This window comes from Notothenia rossii, assembly GCF_949606895.1.
Source record: "Notothenia rossii genome assembly, chromosome: 9".
Taxonomy (NCBI): Eukaryota; Metazoa; Chordata; class Actinopteri; order Perciformes; family Nototheniidae; genus Notothenia; species Notothenia rossii.
This window is the reverse complement of record NC_136907.1, coordinates 31060615-31079011: the sequence shown is the minus strand read 5'-3', so window position 1 is coordinate 31079011 and position 18397 is coordinate 31060615. Positions and strand designations below refer to the sequence as shown.

The window sequence follows — 18397 nt, the reverse complement described above, 5'->3', positions numbered from 1 at the left end:
TTCAGATTAGATTAATTTCTACCATTTTCTTAAATTCATGGTAGTTTCAGTAATACCATGGTAATTGAGGACACAAGTTATCTAAATGACTAATGTCATCTTTATGGCTTTCAGAAAGGACAGGAGACCGACAGGTGACTATCAAAGGACTAGCAGCAGCAGCATGATGATGATGTTAAATGTGTTGTTTTAGGAACATCCATTGCAAATACATGGAATTCAATAAACATTGAATAGCATATCATGCAGTTTGTCTGTGCCTTTTCCTCCGTGTTGTCCTGGTTTGCTGTGCTGCCTCCTAGTCGCCACCATGGTTTGCTGTGCTGCCTGGGGATGCTCAAATCGCTCCGAGAAAGGAGTACGAATGTACGGCTTCCCCACTGACACAGAGCGGAGGAAAAAATGGCTTGCTCAAGTCAGCAGGAGCAATTTCACGACCAACAGCAAAAAAATATGTGAGGATATTATATACAAACACTGCATTTGCACTTTTTCACAAAACGAAAACCACACCATTGGGAAAGCTTAATGTTTTGTTTAATACAAAAAACAGGGAAAGGCTTGAAAAACACAGAGCTGAGACTCAGGGTGCAGGGTGAGGGTCTCAATGCAGGTATTCAGGCTCCATTGAATCCCCCTCTGGTTCTTGTGCTGAAAGAGGGAGTAACAGACAGGAGAAAGGGTTATACACACCTATATAGCACACCTATTGGATGGGAAATTGCCTTGGGGAGATAAGGTGTGGCCTTTGTTCCCAACTGAAGTTATGGAACTTTATTATTTGTGAGTTTAACAAAGTATGACAAATGGCATCAGTAACAGATGTGATATGAATTTCTATAAAGTTGTCTCACATTCTTGGTCATATTTTATATACAGTATGTAATGAGTATAACATGTCCAGTAAGTATAAAGTGTTTCCTAATACTGTGTATTCAATCACTATGGAATATGTATGTGGGCAGACAAAACTGAGTTGTTCTGTGTGTGAAGTAACCTCAAGTCACTCCGCAGGCACATTTTGATGTGTTTGTCAAGACAAAAAAGGGCAAGACTAGGCTGAGAGCAGAGGCTATACCCACCATCTTCGTGCATCGCCCTGTGGTCAAAAAGAGAAGGGCCCCTGCACCACGATTCACCCCGGGACCTGTATCTACAAAGCCCATAGCTCATGATCACAGCTATAGTGTGAAAGGTGACACAGGTATAATAAGTATGAACTCTTAGTAACAAAAGTCATATTTCTTATTTTTAAGTGGTATAATATTTTAAATGTTCGAAAATCTACAGTGCCATGTCTTCTACTTACATTAGTCTCAAAGATTGAGGGAAGAAGGGATGAGGAGACTGAGAGAAAGGAAAGTGAGGGTGAAGAAAGAGAGGACATGGCTAGTGAGGAGAGACAGGGAGGGTGGACACCACCCACTCAGCCAGCAGCCAGTCAGCATACGAGGGAACCAGCAGCCAGTCAGCATACAAGGGAACCAGCAGCCAGTCAGCATACGAGGGAACCAGCAGCCAGTCAGCATACGAGGGAACCAGCAGCCAGTCAGCATACGAGGGAACCAGCAGCCAGTCAGCATACAAGGGAACCAGCAGCCAGTCAGCATACGAGGGAACCAGCAGCCAGTCAAACAGATCTATTAAAAAAATTAAAGAGAAAATTAAAGAGCCAAGAAGGAATCACCAAAAAAACAAAGTCTGCACTAAGAAAAATCAGGAAGGAAAATGTAGCTCTCAAGAAAACAAAAAAAAACCAACTTAAGGCATGAGGCAGACTCACCACAAAGGGGATGAAATGGAGCAATGAGACAATTAAGAAGGCTTTAAAAATTCGCTTTGCGTGCGGACCAACGGGTTACAAAACTCTGCAGGAATTGCAGATTCCCCTTCCAGGATTAAGGACACTGCAAAGAAGGATGCAATGTGTTAAGTTTGAGCCTGGTGTGTAACAGCAAACATCACTGCCCTCCACCTGCCAGCACCCAGCCAGAGGAGCGCAAACAACAAAAACAAGCAAGGTGTCCCGTCATGTACCTGGACATTTGGGTTGACAAAATGGAGTAAGAGATGGACTTGAAAAACCTTGGTGGCTCTCTACTCATGTTGTTACAGTTGTCTTGGTTGCAGCTCTCAAGTTTTTTTTTGTTGCCATTTCCACATCTTTAGAAAATATGAAATAAATGAAGTGAAATCAACCTCTTCTCTGGAGAACAAACTTTGATTTCTCTGTCTTGTGAGTTTGCAGTCTTGCAGTTTTGCTCCTCCACCTGTAACATCACTGCCCCTCCACCTGCCATACAGTAGGTTACTAACAAGATTACTTATATAATACAGTGATAGAATACATGTTTAGTATGCTTACTTATATAAAACAGTAGTATTAAACTTACCTTGTGTTTTCACTCTCACTTAAGTCCCTCTCCCTTTGCCATCAATCCGAAATCAGCTGAGCTGCAACATTATACAGACAGGTAATAATCAACATAATCACAAGGACACAATATGGCTCTGCTAAAAACACTCACTCTTACACGCACCAAAGTTATATTTATCTAATATTTAACTCCCTCCACCCCCGCATACAATCCCTTTTAGAAGACCCTCTTCTCTAATTCAACAACGTTGGACGAAATGACATTAAGAGAACGGAATTTACAATTAAAAGGCTGTTCAACGTGTGTTGCTAACTTGATCCGGAATCCTAGCTTTATCTGTTATCTGTAAACGTTCCCTAAAACTACTAATTTAGGGATAATCCACTGACATCCTTTAATACACATGTTAATTTGAATCAGATGTACTGATAATATCCGCAATATAAATCTTTAAACTTCTTCTTACCTTTAAAAGTCCGTCACGAACGGTCTATTATGCTGCAACTCTACAGCTCTGCTAGCCTTGGCGCTAACTTCCGGGGAACGATTGAGAGGCTCCACGATCCGCCATTGCTGTAAAAAAGTGGTCCATTGGAGTGAACGGAGATGACGTAACTCTCAGTCTATACGGCGCTGGCCTGATCGAAAGTTGTAAATGTTAAAGAGATATTCACAGATCTTTTTTTTATTTGTGAAAATATTTAGCGTATTTGCAGATCCGTTTTACACCTGCAAATGTATTTGTGAGTTTGCAAATCTTTTAAATGCATTTGTGGATGGCGTTTTACACACAAATAATTGTTATGTTCACACAAATAATTATGAGAAATATTTAAGCCCATGTAATATTATTTTACAAATATTTACAAACAACTATTTACAAAAAAGCAACTATTTATAAAAAAGCAATACTATTTACAAAAAAGGGTTAGGGTAAGCAACTATTTACAAAAAAAACCCATCTGTTTCGGGGCCTGAAGATCGGTCCCAAGGGCAGCTGGAAACCAGTCCAGACAGAACTGGTGATGGCCACAACAACAATCCTGAAGGTCCAGCATGACCTGTTGAGACAAGGGCACAAATTTGTTCTCACAAGCCGCTTCACTCAAGACTGCCTGGAAAACACATTTTCGTCCATTCGTCTGAGGAACTCTGTCCCAACACCTGTAGAGTTCCAATATGCACTGCGCGCTGTCACCTCCGCCAGCAGCAGCAGCAGCAGCAGCAACAGCCATGGCTGACATACTGTATGAGGCTGAATAAAAAATAATAATAATTTTTTAAAAAGTGTTTATTTTGTTAAAAATAAACATTTTGGATGCATGACCATGTTTTAGGCTCATCCTTCATTCACTGCTGTAGAGTAGCCTGTTCAGTAGGCTATTATTTTTTTAAGACTGAATAATACCTTTGAAGAACAATCATTAAACTAGTGTGTATATTACAATACAAAGGAATCTATCCGAGCATGCCATCAAGCATTAAAAAGTAGCGCTAGGCTAGTACAGTAGGCTACAGATGAGTTAACACAGAACAGTACAAAAAAATCTAAGTACAGTCAACATGTCACATAATGAAATGTTAGTATATCCCAAAATGCAATTAAATATTAAATGAAATATTTATCACAAACGCCACCTCATTTATACTAGTGCTAGCAGTTAAGTCATATCATACAGAAAAAGCCGACTAAGGATGGCTGACGGTAAGGTTCAGCAGATAAAAGCCAGAATAACAAAAAAAACACATAATCAATCTAAATCCTGCTTGTTAGTTACCCAGCATCATTGATATATAAGCTGCTAGCGATTCATTACTGAAATCTTACCTTCAAAGCTGACGAAGTCGCGCTAGCTAACTAGCAGGCAATGCTAGCAAAATTGGTTGTAACAACCAAGATAAAATATAGATAATTACGCTGTGCATATACAAATGAAGACCAGTATAAGCATCATAAAGGGCCTCTGAGACCATATAGACAGTTGACAATTCAAAAGAGTTCGACATTTCAGCAACTTACCTCTGGAACTAATCGACGCGCCGTAATGTAAGTGAATGATGTCCAACGCCCAAATTACAATATTTGGAACTATTTCGATGTCCATACCCCGGAACCAGGCGCCGCCATTTTTTACAACGGAGGTCTATGAGAGTGTCCTAACTTAAAAAAACGTGTAACTGTCACGTTTGAAGGGACGAAATCGTGACATCTTCACGTCTCCCAGCATGGTAAATCGTCACATGTTTACTTCTTGCCGTGATGCCGGGTTGATTTCGACATAGACATGAAGTATCTCCCTCACTAGTAATGGATGACATGGTCAAGTAATGTTCACATTTTATGTAGGCCTACTGTTATATTTAACAAGATATCAAAGCAATTTGTTGCAAAGATAATTACAATTAAAACTCACTCGGATCACTTTTGACCCATGTTCTGTATCAAAGGGTTAAAAGACAATTATATGCAAATTATGTGTGAAAAAACTGGGCTACATATGCCCAGAAAATAAACATATTTAGTCAGAGGTTTCAGGGGGAAAATAATCCATAGTTGTATTACTTATCAGAAGTGTACGTATGTCGGATAGGCTAGTTGCACAAGATGGCGTCTATCAACTTCCGTCGGCTGGGTGTGAGCCCGAGTACTCCCGGTCTTCGGTGTGGAATTGTTTGGGGAGTTAGCGATATACATATGATAGATAGAGAGAGAGAGATAGATAGATAAATAGATAGATAGATAGAGAGAGAGAGAGAGAGAGAGAGAGAGAGAGAGAGAGAGATAGAGAGAGAGAGAGAGGGAGAGAGATAGATAGATAGATAGATAGATAGATAGATAGATAGATAGATAGATAGATAGCAAGATACATAGCATACAGTTAGCATACAGATAGCGATAGATAGCATAGATGATGAGCGGTAAAGAAAAGCGATTGGCCTTCCAGCGGGTAAGAAAGTCGGCACTACATTGCTGTGTCCCCCTTTGTACAAATAAGTCCCGTTATAATCGGGAGATAAGTTTCCATTCATTTCCTATTGATGCTGAGGTAAAGGCTCAGTGGCTGATCAAGGTCCGTAGGGACAATTTTGGCCCCACAACAAATACCCGTGTGTGTAGTAGGCATTTTCAACCAGGAGACTTATTGGTCACAGCTGGAGGACTGAACAAAGTAAAGAAAGGAGCTACACCTGTTCTCTTGGCTTGGAATAACTACAAGCTACCCAGGGGCGGAGCTTCAGGGGGGGCTGTAGGGGCAGGGCTCCCCGGGCCCGGAACGGTCGGGACCCAATGGGGGCCCGTCGCCAAGGCAGCAGGCTCCGCCCCCGAGATATTCGCCGGCGGGCCCTGCTGCCTCGCGCCACTGAGTGCACTGACGTTCGTGGTCATATTAGGTATAAAGGATTGTAGCCTATAATATGAGTTGAACTTGTGCTGCTATTTTCACACTCACATTTAACATTAAAACATGAAAAATTGCAAGTGAATCCCTTCTATTGTCTCCAAATGTATTTTGGGTAAAATCGTCATCAACAGCCGTCCATCAACATCATACGTAAATGAACGTCAACGTCATCATCAATCACTTGTCATTCAACAGAGCACTGTCTAAGCATGAGCAGTTATAAACACAAAAGTGGAGCTACAAAACGCAAAGAAAAAGATAAAAAGGACCAAGGAAAAGCCAAATTGTCCAAGCTAGATGGATATTTTTTTCGCCCTACTCCTCCTCCTGCGGGAGATGAACCTGAAGTTGTTGCCACTGCCAGCCGTGTTTCATCCCCGAGCCCCAGCCCGCCAACAACGTTAGTGAGGGTTAGCCAGATTTACAGGTAGGCTACAATCACGGACACACACGTCTGTCAGCAAGAAAATGTGAGTTTGTGGTAAATGTTGATATCATGGTTGTTGTTACTTTGTGTAGCTCGGCCGCCTATCTTATTTCCTTTTCTGTCTCTCGGCTGTAGTGATGATGATGATAATAATAATAATAATAATAATAATAATAATAATAGGGACGACTCAGCAGCTGCTAGCTGCTCGTCTAGAGGAGAGCCAGGCCTGACGCTTGACCAGCCGCACCCCTCCCCCTCCGGCTCCTTACCTGCTGCGCCGCAAGGTGAAGAAGTACTGGACACTGGGAATGAAAGCAGCAACAGGTCTCCTCCTCACGCTACTCCTACGGGTGAAACTCAGACCACGGATCATGATGTGTCCTGCAATTATCCTCTGGAGCGTTTTCCGACTGATCGGGCAAACTATTTTGAAAACATTGAGGACGCCAATATCAAAAGATATATCCTTAAAATGGGCCCATGCAAACCCAAAGGTCCATTTCCAAAAGACAAGGATAACCGTTGCTTTTCAGAAAGCTATTACACCTCTACCACTAAAGTTGGGATGAAATGTCCACGTAGCTGGATGTGCTATTCCCCAAAATTGGACTGCTGCTACTGTGAGCCTTGCTGGCTTTTTGCCAACCGAAAGGCACCGTTCTACAACAATGCATGGGTAAACGGAATAAAAGACTGGAAACATCTTTCTACTAAAATTGAGAGGCATGAATCCACTCAAATACACCTTGGTGCATGCGTAGTATATGAGCAGTGGAAAACCAACGGCACAATAGACGCTGACATGGAGAGGAATGTGCGTAGTGCCTAATTTTGGAGACAGGTCGTGGAGCGCATTGTTAATGTAACTCTCACTCTAGCTTCAAGCAACTTGGCATTCAGGGGCCATCGAGAGGTTCTAGGTCAGGGAAAAGCTGGCAACTTTTTGTCAATAATAGAATTATTGGCTCGCTACGACCCTGTTTTGAAAGAGCTAATCAACCGACCAGAAGGGTCAGTGAAATACCTCAGTCACCAGATTCAAGATGAGATTATTTACATATTATCTCAACGTGTGAAAGCTGACATCATTGATGAAATAAACGAAGCCCCATTTTATTCCGTCATCATGGACACAACGCAAGATGTGTCAAAGATAGACCAGTTGAGTCAGGTTTACCGCTACATAACTGTTGTTAAGAACGACATGGATATTGCAACAGATATACAGATCAATGAAGTCTTTTTGGGTTTTGAAGTGACTGAAGGTTCATCAGTTTCAGAGCTTGAAAACAAAATCCTTGGTTCTATAGAGAACAACGGATTAGATCTGTCTAAATGTCGCGGACAGGGCTATGATGGGGCGGCTAATATGAGTGGCGTGCAAGCAAGAATAGCCGAGAATGAGCCCCTTGCCCACTATGTTCATTGCGCTGCTCATAATCTCAACCTAGCACTCAACGACTCTGTTAAAAATGTCCCTGGAGTGAAGCAGTTCTATGACACTGTAGAGACGCTCTACAACTTTGTTGGTCACAGTATCAAACGATGGGCATTGCTCAGTGAGTTAATGACGCCAGAGAGCAGAACCATCACATTTAAACGCTTATGTCCCACTCGCTGGTCATCTCGCCATGATGCACTTGTTGCGTTAAGGCACAGATATGGAGACATTATAAAAGCCCTCGTCAAAATATCCCTTACCAGTGACAAAAAGGATGAGCGCAATGAAGCAAGTGCACTCAAGAATGCCATAAGCAAATTTAGCTTTCTATTTTTGGTCAACATGCAGACCAAGATTTTGGAAAGCATAAATTGTGCTTCACATTTACTGCAAGCAGAAGACGCGGATATTCTCAAAGCATCTACTCTACTGCAAAGTATAGGGGACAATTTGATGAGGCGAAGTCCGCCACTCTTGCCCTGGCTACTAAATGGGGAAGTCAAACACAGTTTGAAACAACCAGGGCCAGGAAAGTTAAGAGACACTTTGATGAACTTTCTGAAGACAGCCGCCTCACTGACACAGAGAGCAACTTTCGGGTGACCGTTTTCAATGCATGTCTCGATATAATCATCCAGCAACTGTCCCAAAGATTAACCATCTTAAATGCAACTGTGAACATGTTTGAGGCAATTCACCCAACACACTACTACAAGCAAAGGATGAGGATTTACACCAAACTGCCCAGCGGCTTAGAGAGCACTACGGTCGGGACATCGCCGCCAGCTTCCCTGGCCAACTGCTTTCTTTCAGAACCTGTTTCAGGGACCAAATACAAAAACTAAAATCTGTCGCGGATCTGGTAAAAATGCTCATTGTTTACAACCCAGCAGTAACATCTACATTCAGTGAGGTTTGCACAGCCTTCATCTTATTTCTGACTCTTCCTGTCACCGTGGCAACCGCTGAGCGCTCTTTCTCCAAATTAAAACTCATCAAAAACTATTTGAGGAGCACGATGGGACAGGAGAGACTGAGTGGACTGGCCTTGCTGTCCATCGAAAGTGACCGAGCCAAGAAATTGGACATACAGCGGATTGTGGACGAGTTCGCGGAGCGCAAGGCTCGCCGAGTGCCCTTCAAGTAGTGGTGAGTACACTTCAAATTTAATTTGTACAGTAGCCTACTTGTACGTGAATGTATGGGCCGCCGTGCCAATTTTACACTGCTGTGCTCTCATGGTGGCGGCTGGCTGTCCATGGTGAATGGTGTGTCAGAAATGTAGTCATTTTATTAGGCTATGTTTTCGTTGTCCTTTGTTGTTTGTTGGACTTTAAAGTTTGTTGGACTTTATGTCATGTTATATCATTATTATCTCTGATATATATTTCGTTTCTATACCCTTTGCAGAAACGAAATCTTAAATATTACACCTTTTCTTTAGTTACTTTTCTTTCAAACATTGTTTTAAATTGTAATCTTACTGACTGAGCGACTTTTTAAGTACGAGCGTCAGATTACCACCCCGGACTCCCGATATTTTTGTCAAGCTTTATTGGGTTTAAAGGGCCCGGTCATATGGCCCCGCCCCCCGGCCCGGGTCTGATATGTGCCGCCAGTGGAGCTACCTACACCAAGACGTAATGTTTGGGAGCGTCGGCCGAGGGCAGAGAGTCCCACCCCGGACTTGATAGCTGAGTACAAGGTGGAAACACTTGCGCCGCCAGATCATGACTACTCTGTAAATCCAGCGACGGCAGTGATGGCAAATCAGGTGGCCGACGAGAACGAAGCCTTGAAAATCCAGGTTAGGGAGCTCCAACACCAGCTGGAAGTGTTACAACTGAGATCTCGTTTCGGGATACAACGCTTGGCAGGGTTGGACGAGGACATTCGTTTCTACACCAGCTTTGTTTATAAGGTTTGTTTATAAGGCTATCAGGATGTTGTTATTGCCACTAGTTTGATAAACACTTTTCATTTGGGGAAGCTAATTTAAGAAACAAAACTATGTCTAACATGAACAATATTACATTCTTAGATTTTTGCCACATACAAGCATTTCCTCGCCTTTTGGAAATTGGTGGAGCCTGCAGCCAACACCAAGATGGTGCGGATTACCAACGCCAAGGCATCCTCTGCCAGCAGCTCGGATTCCTCTCAACCATCAACAACGGTAAGCAGCATACAAGCATGGATGTATATTAATAATTATGCACGCTGCACACTATACCACCGTTTAACAAGTGCATCACATCACTCACAAAATACACACACACACACACACACACACACACACACACACACACACACACACACACACACACACACACACACACACACACACACACACACACACACACACACACACACACACACACACACACACACACACACACACACACACACACACACACACACACACACACACACACACACACACACACACACAAACTTCCACCCATAGATGAGCTGCTGCTGTTCCTCATGCACCTGTCAGTGGGCCTACATCTGAGGGATCTAGCAGAACGGTTTGGCATTCACCGCACCACAGTCAGCAGAATTATTTCCACCTGGACACACTTCCTCTACCAACTGCTTGGAAGCAAACGTCTGTGGATCCCACGCGAAGTTGTCAAAGCTCACCTTCCACCAGAGTTTTCAGCTTTCCCTGACACACAAGTGGTGCTTGACTGCACTGAAGTATTCTGCCAGACTCCATCATCTCTCCTGCTGCAGAGTGAGGTGTTTTCTACATACAAGTCGCATGCTACATTCAAGGCCATGATCGGCATGGCACCACATGGTGCCATTACATTTGTGTCTGGCCTGTATGCAGGATCTATGAGTGACCGGGAGATCTTCAAGCTGTCTGGCATCGTGAGCCTGCTCACACCAGACATGGCGATAATGGTCGACAAAGGGTTTCTTGTGGACAATCTGGTTGAGTGTAAAGTGTACCGGCCTGCCTTTCTGCACAAAAAAAACCAAATGAGCAGGGAGGATGTCAGGCAGACTCAATCCATTGCACGTCTGAGGGTCCATGTGGAGAGGTGCATCAGAAGAGTCAAAGAGAACAAACTATTTGACAAAGCCATACCACTTTCTGTGTGTGGAAGCATTGAGGAGCTCTTCAATGAGGCTTGCTTCCTGGTCAACTCCCAGAACGGACCGCTGGTAAAAGAGTGGGCAAGCCTGGGCAGCAATTAGTGATGGGAATTATGGCTCTTTGAAGGGAAAATAAGCGAAATAATCACCAGGATAATGATTGACTGTATTGCCAGACCTAATGTCAATAATCTTCTTTGTAAACATGACACATGGTGGCGCCATATCCATGTCAGTGAATGTACTACTTTGAATTTACCCTCTGTATGTGTTATGTAAAAAAAGTTGTCTTGCTTTGAATGAAATTCACGCAACTCTTTATATTAGATACTGTGTTTTTAAGTGGCGATGGAGATTATTTGTTGACCCTGCTTTAAAGATAGTTTGCTTTTACAAATGGTGTGCTTTATCACTGCCTGGGTTTTGGTTGAAGTGCATCCAAATGCTGCTGCGTTTTGGCTCATTTTCCATTTTTCATTTTCAAAAGAATCGGCTAATGAATATAACTAATATATATATATTATATATAACTAATGAATTATAACCTCAAAACAAATGCACACAAAAATAACATAGGACAATACATAATATAATAAATCCACAATATGATAACATATGTAGTGTGGTACACTAATGTTTCATTTCATTTCAAACCTTTATTTATTCAGATTGGTCCCTTGAGATCATCGATCTCTTTTACAAGGAAGACCTGCAGCAATTTAAGTTCCATATGAAACATAAAACAACATAAAAACAAACAATAGAGGATATCATACAACATATTTACATACTTGTCAACATTTACAAATACCCATAGTTTCAGAAAGCATTTCACTTAGACATGCTTTAAAAACAATCAGAGAAATAAAATTGCTCAATTTTATCTGTTGACTGTTCCAAGCAAGTAGAGCTGCGGACATAAAATCTGTCTTACAACTCCACACCGAAGACCGGAAGTACTCAGGCTCACACCCAGCCGCCGGAATTTGATAGACGCCATCTTGTGCAACTAGCCTATTGGTAAGCAACTATTTGTTTTGGCCAAAATGTGTTATTCACACTCCTGACTCCAGTTTGATGTGCTGCATTCTCCTCTGAGTGGTCCTGATTTCAGGCAGAGATCATGGCTTGGAAGGTTTTATATATCCTGTAGTGGTTTTGAACCATGGTTCAACAGGAGCTTCTGTAAATAGTTTTGTAAATAGTTTTAATATTTATCATAGTAATCATTTTCAGTCTCCACTCCGTCTCAATTTAATTTATCGTTTCTTTGCCCCACCATATATTTTGTTGTCCAAGGGCACTAATTTGGTCTGGGTTGAAGATTGTTTTACACTTTAGATTAATCAAATTGTGTCTTTTTCTGTTTAACCCTAACCCTCTTTGTTCTCCTTCTCATTCATTTTACTTTGTTTTGTTCTAACACACATCACTTTTTCCATACACTGTTCTTAATACTTTGTTCGTCCCTTTTACTTTGTTCTTCCTGTTGTTCTTGTTCAAACACATATATCAATTGTTCATCCACTGTTGTGGTAAAATGATATTCATAGTCTTAACATGATCATGCTACCCATGCTAACATGAACAAAAGCGTTTCCCTCCAAAAATGTAAAACGTTGTTAAGTGTAAGTATTAATATGTCTGCATGTAACTGCACTATAACTGTTCCACAGTAAGAGGGCGCTATAGGCATGAGGAGGCGCAGCTATTGTAGCTGAGTCAGGTATCAGATATAAGGGATTGTTCCCTCCCCTTCTATCTCTCTCTCTCTAGCTCTCATGGAGAGCAGGTCAAGTGGTGCAATGCACATATGAAAATAAAGCAAGCCAGTTAAGGCTAAAGAAGACCTCTTCGTCATGACCAGTTTATTGCTATACATGTGGCTCTGTCAACAGGTTATGGGCCCAGATCACGGAAGAGCGAAATAACGATAGCTAGTTAGCTGAAAAGTTTAGGCTAGTTTAGCGGCGGGAAAACCGCGGGACACTAAAGCTAAGCTAACGGGCAGCTAAGCTACAATCAAAAGATGGCGACCAGAGGCAGAAGCAAGTGGCCCACGTTTGACGGAAGGGCAGAAGAATACGAGCTCTGGGAAGAGCGGATGTTGTGCTGTATGCACGGAGTGGGGCTGAAAAAGACCATTTTGACGGGCCTCACGGGAGAAATAACGGAGGCCGCGCGAGCCCTGGATACTAAGCTGAACGCCGACGCATACTGCGAGCTAGCACCACTCCTAGACAACACGAGCTTGGGGCTGATATTCCGGGACACAAAGGACAAAGGCCGAGAGAGTCTAAAAGTGTTAAGAGAAAACTACATCGGCAGAGGTAGGCCCCGGATTGTATCCCTGTATATAACATTGACCCCGCTGAAGAAAGCTAACACAGAGACGGTGACTGAATACGTCATCAGGGCGGAGCAGATCATCACGGCGCTCAAAAGTGCAGGAGAAGCACCGAGCGATGGATTAATGATGGCGATGGTTATGAGGGGACTACCGGAGATGTATAAACCGTTCACACTGTTGGTGACGCGAGGTTCAGCGGACATGTCGCTGGGGGAGTTCAAGGCCAAGTTGCGGAACTACGAGGCCTCAGAAGACTCAAACCTGGTCGCCGAGGAGGCGGGAGAAAGGGTAATGAAGGCCCGGGCAGCGCCAAAGAAAAAGACCGGACCCCCGACGGAGATGGCGTGTTGGCGATGTGGAGAAAAGGGTCACCGAAAAGATAATTGCACAAAAACTGTTTGGTGTAGTTTCTGTAAAACTTCGGGACACGCAGACAGAGCGTGTAGAAAGAAGCGCGAACAGACGTGCAAGATGGCGGCTGTGGACAATATGGCGGCAGCGGTGGACGTGAGGCGAGTCGAGACGACGCCCGGAGAGCAGCGGGAAGAGAGGACTTCACCTTCGGGGCGCAGACAGCATACGCCAGCTGGTCAGCGCAGCAGCAGCAGGCCCAAAGGAAGGGACTGATCGTGGACACAGGTGCGTCGTCCCACATTATCAACGACAGGAACCGATTCAAGAACTTTGACAGCACCTTCGAGCCGGAGAGACACAGCATGGAGCTGGCAGACGAGAAGCGCACTTTCGGGTTGGCGCACGGGAGAGGAGACGCACAGGTATGCCTCATAGACAGTGAGAGGCGCCGGTGTACAGTGACGTTGAAGAACGCCCTCTACATACCCTCGTTCCCCCAATAACTATTTTCTGTCAAATCTGCTACTGCAAATGGTGCCAAGGTGTTCTTCAATGAAGGTAACGATGTTCTTGTGGAGCCTGACGGTACGAGATTTAACATTGAGGTGTACAAGAGAATGTATTATCTACAAAAAGAATGTAATGAAAATGATGTGTGTAATGTCAGTCATGATATTCAGACATGGCATGAGATCATGGGTCATTGTAATTATGAGGATATACTGAAGCTGCAGGCGGTAACAGTAGGCATGCACATTAACGGTGAAAAGCATAGACCTAACAAAGAATGTGATGTGTGTATAAAGGGAAAGTTCACTCAAAAAAGGAACAGAGGTCCCACAGCAAAAGTAAAGACACCACTTGAACTAGTTAACACAGATCGAGCCGGTCCAGTAAATAATGAGTCCATAGGTGGCTTTAAATATATGCAGTCTTTCACAGTTGTGTGTACAGGGGCAGTTTTTGTTTACTTTCTCAAAGCAAAGAGTGACGCACTTCAGCCCACAGAGAAATTCCTTGCAGATGTAGCTCCGTATGGCAGCGTAAAATGCCTGAGGTCCGACAACGGAACAGAGTTTACAAATAGAGAGTTTCAGTCACTGCTGAGAAGGAACAAGATCAGACACGAAACGTCCTGTCCTTACTCCCCGCACCAGAACGGGATAGCTGAGAGGGAAGGGCGCACTTCTTTCGAAATGGCTAGGTGTAAGCTAATAGACGGTAACTTACCTAAGAGTCTATGGCATTATGCGGTCCAAGAAGCAGCTTACACCAGAAATCGGAGTTTTAACAAGCACACGGGCACCACCCTATATACAGCACTGACAGGAAAAAGGTGTGATCTAGCCAGGATGCACAAGTTTGGGTCAGTGTGTTATGCTTACCAACAGGACAGAGGAAAACTCGAGTCCAGGTGTGAGAAAGGACTTTTTGTAGGGCATGACAAGGGCAACCCCGCTTTTCTAGTCTATTATCCCGGTAAGGGGAAAGTGCAAAAGCACAGGTTAATAAAGTTTGTCACAAAGACAACATGTGAGAACGAGACACACACACAGGAGCCAGAGCTGGACTCCAGAGTAGGGTGTGAGAAAAGAGAGACGACACAGCCTAGTGTACTGAGCACAGACATGCAGACAGACGGTCAACAGACACCGGAGGATGATGGCGAGAAGCACCCTAGGGTGACGTCACGTGCCTCATGCAGTGGGAGATATCCCCCCCGGGAACATAAACCCCCAAAGCATCTGAAAGACTATGCCCAGAGACAGGGCCGGCCCTAGACTTTTGGGGGCCCTAAGCAAGATTTTGTTTGGGGGCCCCCCTCACTCTAGCGCGTTCTCACTACACACAACACGGAACCAACTGTTGTCTTATGATGTTAGTATGAGCACACATATTGTACAAATAAGCATGTAAACACTAAAGTGGGACCCGAGAACAGCAACACGGTCTTTAAATTGTCTACAAATAACTACCTAGGCTATAACTAATGACTATAAACTCAGTGACCAAAAATAGAGAAACTTCTCAGTGACATATGTTTTGTTGTTGTGGCTCTGGGTCTGAACTCCAGCACATTAGATTTGAAATGAAACAAGGACTATGAGGTTAAAGTGCAGACTGTGACAAAGTATTATATATTACTACTTTATTGAAGTGTATGTTCATTTGTCCAATATTACATTTGATCCCCCATTTTAGGGGATCAAAAGTAATCGGACAAATTAACATAAACTTGAATAAAGTAGTCATATCAGACAGCACTGATGAACTGACAGTACAGAATAAAAAGACTGATAAAGTGACCATCACTGTTCAAAGATAGATCTTTTTTAATAAAAAACACTCAACACTTAAACTAAATAGAATATATAAATAGATCCAAAAATACCTTTAAAGGATTAAATAATATGTGCAAAACAAAGTGCTGAACAATAAAAAGAAATATAAAAAAAACAAATGCAAATACAAATGTTCCTCTCGTACATACAGTCAGAATTGTTATGTTCTTGCCTTCCTGGAGGCAAAGTCATTGATGACCTGATCATAGGAGATCTGGCTGCCAATCTGGTGGTTTATGCTGATTATTGCCATTCCACTCAGGCGATCCTGGGACATGGAGGACCTCAAGTATGTTTTTATCAGTTTGAGCTTCGAGAAGCTTCTCTCTGCAGTCGCCACTGTCACTGGAAGAGTACAGGCTATTCTCAGCGCTATCCAAAGATTTGGATAGATCTCACACAGCTCGTTTTCATTTAAGAAGGTAAGCATCTCCAATGTGGTCATATCTTTTTTGGGAAGCTCTGGAAGGCTTTGCATCTCCATGGCTAGCTCTCTGCATGCATTTAAACTGTCTGGTCCAAAACCCCTGGTTACAGCAGTCATTTACCGTCCCCCCAAACCAAACCCTGCTTTCCCCTCGGATCTTGCTGAATTCCTCACACAACTTTGCTCTATCTCTCCATCTGTATTATTACTTGGTGATTTCAATATTCATGTCGACTCAAATGACTCCAATACCGCTTCTGAACTCCTGGACATACTCAACTGTTTCAATATAACACAACATGTTGATTTTCCCACCCATAAAAAAGGTCACAAACTGGACCTGATCTGCACCACTGGCATTGCCATCAGCAACCTGACCACCTATGACCTCACCATCTCCGATCACCTGGCCCTCATCATGGACATCCTAACCCCAACCCCCCTCATCAAGCAGAAGCGCACCACACAATTCCGGAATATCATGTCCATACACCCCTCCTCCCTCTCCTCCCTACTGTCTGACACCATCCCTGACTCCACCGTCACCCAGAATGTTTCCCCTACTGACCTGGTCAACACCTACAGATGTAGCACTGAATTTCGGACTCCAGCTGACAGCTTCCTGCCTACGGCCTGCCAAAGACCAGTATAGAGGAATGTTAAGCCCTCCCACTATTTTCCAAGAGGGCGTTGCCAGATTTTCAATTTCAGGTTTTAACCAGGAGATGGCGCTTCATTCACAAATACAGAAAGACAAGTTTCATGGACTTTCAGTTGTGTTTTGAAGAGCATTTGAACACATCAATATTTTAGTTCAACTAAAGTATATCTAATCTTGTAATTCAATAATATATAGTCTTTATATATTAAATAATCATAATTATAATGTAAATGTTTACATTACACTTCTTTATTTGTTATGCTCATACTTTAACCTTTACAATCGTTTGCTTTAATATGCAGTATATTTTTGTTTTTGCTTCCTCCTGCTCCCTTTCGGACGCATACTGTATGATTTATTATTATTATTAATATGAAGATATTATTAAGATAAGATAAGATGTTACTTTATTGATTGAACATTTTAGTTTAGAATGTGCTGTCCCACGGTAATTCAGAAGGCTCACAGGTCACATTCCGACCATTATTTAAAACAATAGGTGCTTTCACACCTTCTACAGTTTGATTTGTATAGAGGGAGCTCTGTCAGTTTTCGAATTACCCATTTGCTTTCGGGGAGCCCTATTTTTCAGAGCACATCCTGCTACTAAATGTGTCACACGCACGCTCTGTTGACTGGCGCAGCAGCGCGGATGCGATCAATTGCTATAAAAACACTCTTCTACTAATACAGACGGTGTCACTATGCCGGCGGATGTGGCCGTTGTTGAAGCCTCTTCAGGCTCCGCATCGGCAGGCCTCTCCCTCGGTGTGGAGCTGTCAAACTCGACCCTAACGCCGCTTACAGCCGGCCAACTAAAAGCTTTTTCCGTTCACGTTGTCATTTTTAGACTCTTTCGCTTCTTTGCTTGTGAATCCAAAAGCTGTGACGCTTGGCTGTTTTCGTTTTGCCATATTTTTTTATTACACAGCCAGAGTTAAAAAAAATATCAATAAGAACATTTCAAATACCGCGCCGGCATCACCGCCATAATCATAGCAACGTACGTAAGAATGCAGCGCCGCCACATACAGATGGCAACACCCAGACATATTCACAAATATAAAACAAATATTCAGAAATTGTAATGAACAATAACTATTATTTATTTCAAGAACTGTTATTTACAGAAACTCAACATTTCTAATCTGTGTGACACAAATATGCACGATTGTTTTGGGCTCCCCCTATTTATCTCAAAGTCAGCCTTCAGGGGAGCTCCCTCCCTCTTCGGGGGAGCCAAGCTCCTCCTAGCTCCCCCCCATTTCGAACAGTGTCTGTGGCTGAATGGCCAGCGATTAGGTGCGGCGCATTTATCATAGGTGATCAGAGCTAACTGCCTACCGTCAGATTTCATTTAAAAAACAGATCTGATTTTAAGACTATTTCTGCGCTCATAAAGAATGATAAGAATAAGAATAATGCGTATTGAACTGGTTTCATTAATTAATGAGTTTATTTAATACTAGAACCGCCAATCGGGTCAATTTGTGTGATGTGTG

General features: G+C 43.0%; 1 long non-coding RNA gene across 5 annotated transcripts; it reads right to left on the bottom strand.

Moving 5' to 3' along the window:
• Positions 1–519: 519 nt before the first annotated feature.
• LOC307019801 lies at positions 520–3060 on the bottom strand. Of its 5 annotated transcripts, none has more exons than XR_013802743.1 (6): positions 2845–3060; positions 2394–2454; positions 2200–2311; positions 1784–1907; positions 1083–1640; positions 520–651 (listed from the first exon to the last, which is right to left on the bottom strand). It is a non-coding gene; the product is annotated as an uncharacterized lncRNA (long non-coding RNA). The 5 variants fall into 5 exon arrangements; XR_013802744.1 differs by having other exon boundaries at positions 2200–2293; XR_013802745.1 differs by lacking the exon at positions 2200–2311 and having other exon boundaries at positions 2845–3059.
• Between the last annotated feature and the right edge of the window lie 15337 nt (positions 3061–18397).